General features: G+C 39.6%; 1 protein-coding gene across 3 annotated transcripts in view; it reads left to right on the forward strand.

Annotated features, from left to right (window-relative positions):
* The first annotated feature begins 3,772 nt into the window (after positions 1–3,772).
* Positions 3,773–5,771, forward strand: part of Tafa1 (TAFA chemokine like family member 1) — a 644,605-nt gene continuing 642,606 nt past the window's right edge. Inside the window, exon 1 of one of the 3 annotated variants that reach the window (XM_008827132.2) lies at positions 3,773–4,242. The gene's annotated coding sequence lies outside the window, so the exon portion shown is untranslated. Of the gene's footprint in view, positions 4,243–5,406; positions 5,432–5,771 lie in introns of those variants that run through there. The other 2 variants (XM_008827133.1, XM_017796624.1) reach the window with 2 other exon arrangements.

The following is a 5,771-nucleotide window of genomic DNA, read 5'->3' on the forward strand; positions in this document are numbered from 1 at the left end:
TTAAAATTAGCTACATTATTAATTAACTTGTTCTTAAGTAGGGACAGCTTTCATTTCTAATGGTCAGAAGTGGAAAGTGTGGTGATCAGAGAATGAGGGATTCCTGTCTTTGAGTAAATATCTGGTGGTTGGATTTCCCAAGTCAGTTTTTTTTTTTTTTTTTTTTAATCACAGAAACTATTAGGAATGTGTGCTTAAAAATGAGTGATTGTTTGGAGTTACAGTTTCATCTGGAGCCCCAGTTATACTCTATATGGTCAGGTATAGCTCACCAAGACAGCTGGACTGGATGCTTCTGTTTACTGGGATCCTTCTGTTCCTTGGCCCCCTCCACCTCCCAGCACTGTTTCCTCTTCTAGGTTTCCATCATGTTACAACCTCTACCCTCCATTCCCCTGAGCCCCACTTGCCCTCTCTCTTATGTAGAGCAGTTGCTCTAAGTTTTTGGTTATTTAAGCAATCTGAGGACTTAACTTTTATGTCCAGTGTCTTTGCAGGTATTTTTCTTCTGAATATGTGAGTTTTTCCATAAGAAGAGTTCAAGTGACTCGGGTTTTGTATTTTACATACATACAAACATATTGCATTTGAAACTTACGTATTTAGGAGTTTGGACCAGAACATGATTAGAACTCCCAAATACTCAGACTATTTGGAGTTAGTGAAACTGAAGGTTGAAACATGTGGGCCTATAGTCCTTTCCTTGGGGGCACTGTGGTGCCATATCACTGGCTGAACAGAACATCACCGTCAGCCACAGGAGGGATTAGATTTCACATAACTCTTCACTTGTGAGAGGCTCCAAGGTTCCATTTGCAATCATCCATGCTTTGCAGTTACCACTGCTATTATAAACAATAACCAATAGATTCCTATTGCAGTGGACTCTGTGAAGATAGGAATTTGAATGGGCACGCTGTTGTCTCCTCATAGCTTAGGGTAGGACATGGAACAAAATAATTAATTAGGAAATGAGTAATACAGGTTTATCAGTGATGAGTGTCTATGTTATGCTACAATAAAATTACAAGTCTCATTCAGTACATACTTTCTAGTCACTATGTATACCCATCTGGGTTAGTAGAGAGGGAAGGACAGCCTCTTTTCATTGTGGCCCTCAAGGTTCCAAGCTGGAGGGTATTTCTCCAAAAACTAACACTCTAGTTCCCCTGCAATGGCATCAGTTCTCATGGCCAAAACTCTGTAACCCACCCAACCAGAGGAGTACATGTCTTGCCATTGTCAGAAGGCAGAAAGGCATAACTTCCCCCAAAGGTACGAGACTCATTTTGCTTTGAGTTGGAATAAAAATCAGTGTTTGTTGGTGCTGAGGAGATGGCCTAGTAAGAGCTTTCCTATACAAGCATAAGGACTCAAGTTTAAATCTCCAATACCTATGTAAAAAGCTGGATGTGGTCAGATGTGCCTATAACCCAAGTGATGTGGAGGGTAGAGACAGCTGGATTGTTGCAGCTTGCTGATCAGCAGCCCAGCTCCAGGTTCAGTGAGAGCCCCTGTCTCAAAGGAATAAGGTGGAGAGTGATAAAGGAGGCAGGACAGTTGCCTCCTGTCCTGCCCCTGGCCTCTGTGCTTGTGTACTACATACAGCACACCAGACACACACACACACACACACACACACACACACACACACACACACACACACACACACACACACAATCAATATTCTTAATGCTTATATTGTAAAGGCAATGATCATTGGCTGTAATGTAATAAAGTGAAAAGTATTTATTGGAAAGAAACAAATATAAGGATGTTGACATTCTCACTTTTAATCATTCATTTCACTCATCCTACACATATGCAGAATGTCACAGCAAGTCTTGGTTTTTTATAAATCTCAAAAATTTTCCACTGTGCCTTGAACATAACCCATAAGTCCATGCTTCAAATATATCACAGTGAATTGAATTATGGTTAAGCAAATATGTTGAGCCTGAGTTTAATCCCTAGAGGTGGAAAATGTATTTAATCCACAGTATTTCAAAATGGCAGCCTTTATTAGCAAATGTGAACTTGTTTTTTAATTTTAATTCATTCATATATCAGAGTCAGAACCCCCACCCAAAAAAAATGGGACAAAGACTGTCTTGAACACCTATATATATGTCAAACACCTGGAATAATCTATATATGTAGAAGAAATAATAAGAATTTTGTATCACCTTAATGTGAAACAAATAGGATATAACGACAGATTAAAATAATTTCATGAATTCCTTTACTCAGATGTCAAAGACATAGGCTCTTGGGCACATCCTTTGAATTTAAAATCTGCCCTATCACTTTGTAGCTCTGCTACCTTGGAAGAGTTCTTTTGACCTTCTAAATTTCCCCCATATACCTCAACTGTGAAATGGAGATAACAATAATGCCTATACTGCTGGATTGGTAAGAGGCTTTAAATTATGCTTTACAAGATACAGTACAGAACAGTGCTAGCACATGGGGAAAGCTTGATAAACACTAGCTCCTGCTCCTGTGACTATTATTTTTGTTTTGATATCGCAGCAGAATGAACTTTCTATACACATTCATCAAGACAACAAAAATGAACCACAGAAACAAGTCATATAAGCCTACCCTAGAACTTTGTGATTCTTATTTTATTACTTTTTTGAAATTTCATTTGTGGTAAGGCCTAATGAAAAGCTATTATGATATAAAGAGTGTGTGTGTGTGTGTGTGTGTGTGCGTGCGCGCACGCATGCACACATGCATGCTGTGCCATGTGAAAGGTCAGCAGGAAGACTGATGAGAAGACCAGGGTGCCTCACTCTTTCAGTTCATGTAACATGGAAAAGAGATGGGTTCCCAGTGATGCACCCCAGTGCTCAGCCTTTTTATTTTGGAGAAAAGGAGAAAGAGGAGTCTAAGAAACTTTGAAGTTTTCAAGGAAGGAAAATTGTGAAAAACATCTCAGGTTTGAAAACAATCTGCAAGACTTAGTATGAACTTCAACAATGGGACTCAGACCAGTCTTGCTTTCTGCTTTAGCCCAAGCACCTACCACACAGTAGGTCTGCTGTAAGTGACTCGTGAAGTAACTGAATGAGTATTTCAGAGACCTGCTACTAGCGCAGCCTATAAGTGAAAAGTAGGTCACCTCACATGCATCTTTGAAGCTTAAGTACAGTCATAGTACATTTCCTGGGAAGATAGGGTTCAGCCCATAGTACTAGAAATAAGATTGAACTTCCTAGTGTATTCCCTTTCCAGCTCGTATGCTATTTGAAAGAAAGTGAAAATATTTTAAAAGTGCCTTGAGCATATCTTCATATCACAACTCAGTCTTAGAGGCCATATTTCTATTTATTAAGTGTGTTTAATACCTCAGAAGACTTTTATTTAGGATTGGAACATGAACATCTCTATCATATTCCAGATAATTTGTATTCCAAGACTTAGCAGGCAAAAACAACAGAATACATTAGCGTAAGTCTAACCTGACTGGCAAAAAGAATATTAAAAGGTAAGAAATGGTATGTATTTCACTTTCCCGTTTTTGTTAGAAGCATAACCCCCATTAACACTATCAGTATTTTGCAGGGCTTTTTTCTCTTCTGTTTCGCTTTCCCTTTTTAGTCTTTTTGGCAAGAGAATGGCATAAGAAAATAAACCTCCCCAACCAACCAACAAGAAATATAGTGATAAAGTGTGCTGCTCAAGTCGTGGAAGAGTTAGGGATAGATATGGGAATTCACCATAGCCATTAATAGAGGGTAATATCACTTTAAGACATGTGAGACTTAGAGAGGAGGGATGTATTGAAACAGACTCTGGCTACTTCCAGCACCGTATAGCAGCTCTGCTCCTACATTTCCCTGCCTAACTCTGTTCTGAATGTACTAGAGAGGGGATGGTCCGGCCGGGACTATAAACTGCTTCTCTTGGGAAACTACATTAGCTCACCGTTACTTCAAAGGTCTCGTCAGGCAGAGGTGACGCCAGGAAATGATTTAAAGGTGAAAATGACAAGGTTTCCACCCCTCAAACCCTGGCTCCTTTTCTGACAATACCGTGAATGAACCGATGTCTCCTTTACCGTGGAAATAGGATCGGAAGAGGGAAGCATTTTCTCCCTTAATTCTTGATAAAGAACGTTGTTGGGAAGCTCTGTCTCTGAAAATCTCAGAATTGTGGCACAGATGGATTTTAAAAAGTGTTAACTCTTTCCAATGAGCGCTAAGACAGCCCCCTGCTCTTGGCTGGATTTTTCAGGTAAGAAACCTCCTTAAAGATTTAAGATACAGAAAGCACATTTGAAATATATTCAGAGGACTATGCAAGGCTGGGTGTATTATTTGAGGAAAACACTTATTACCACTGAGCCAAGCTCTGTCAGAGACTGAGCGAGCTGAGTGGTGAGAGCGATTCGCAGGGAGCCTGGGAACTGATGCTGAGGATTAAAGAAAGTTGAATGAAAAAGAAAGAAAAGGGAAATGTTGCAATTGTCAAGTCACGGCAATCTTTTTGAGTGCTTAGATCTATGTGGGCAAAAAATGAATAAGAGAAAGCAATCTTTGGAGAACTGTTACATTCTGATAGTGATAGGATTTTTTTCCAAGTTTAATTTTCAGTACATTTTAGCAGCGATTCACAAGCAGTAAATGCATGCCTCGGTCACCTCTGTTTTGTCTTTCTGTAATTTGCATGCTGTTCTGAAAAGGCCCTAAAATGCATTCAATTGGGGATTCACAGAAGGGGTGTTGCTGTTTATCTCTGCCGTAGAGAATGAATCCATGCCATCCTGGTAGGTCTGAAAACAATGAGGCAAAGTGTGCTGCATACAAAAGTAAACAGTGGGCCACTAAACTAGAAACTAATTAGAAAGTGGTCCATCTGAATCACAGCCTGGGGCATGGATGGCTCCATGCTGCTGAAAAGAATGTTTTCCTACTTTGTTCTTAATTATAGTTGTTATCATTTATCTATTATAATCCTAAAACCCTTTCTCAAACACCCAAATTCTTCTAAAACCTGCAAATTATCCTGAATTATGCACACATGTACATGTATAATGTATATTTTTGCTGAGCACCACAGGTTTTGAAAGGACCAATTTCCACAAATAAAGAAGGCATCCTGGGAGGTCATGAGCAGGTTTTCAATACATAGTGGAAATTCTTGAAGGCTGTCATTTGACAGTGGAAAGGGAGAAAAACACAATCTTGATTACTTAGCCTTTTCTCAGAGGAAGGCATATCATTAACTGAATTCCTGTATAGAAAATGCCTCCTATCACAGGCTGACTAAGGACGACCCTTCAAGTTTGATTAATCTGGCAATATGAGATGCAGCATAAGGTGTTGTTTGAGAAATTGGACAATATGTAGCGCCATTGAGCTGCCGCTTGTAAGATCCTCATAGGTGCAGATAAGACTGTCAAAGTTTCAGCGCCTGAGAAAAGGTATATGTTCATCCATAAATACACATACCACCTGTATATGCATATTCATCAACACTACAGCAAATGCCACAGTGGGATCGGAGGAGGCAAAGAAATACTGTAAATTATGGCTTGCCGTAGGAGAGATGCATAGATCTTGCATCTAAAACTCATTCTGGCTGAAGACACAGTTCCTTCTGATTTGATTTCAAGTTCAGTCAGAAAGATTGGTTCTATCAGGAGATTACAACATGCCTCTGAGAAATGATTACTTAGTTTAGAAGACAGCATTGCAATTAAAAATTCATGACTATAGGAGAGAGAGAGAGAGAGAGAGAGAGAGAGAGAGAGAGAGAGAGAG

This window comes from Nannospalax galili, unplaced genomic scaffold (genome assembly GCF_000622305.1).
Source record: "Nannospalax galili isolate Female #2095 unplaced genomic scaffold, S.galili_v1.0 scaffold1051, whole genome shotgun sequence".
Taxonomy (NCBI): Eukaryota; Metazoa; Chordata; class Mammalia; order Rodentia; family Spalacidae; genus Nannospalax; species Nannospalax galili.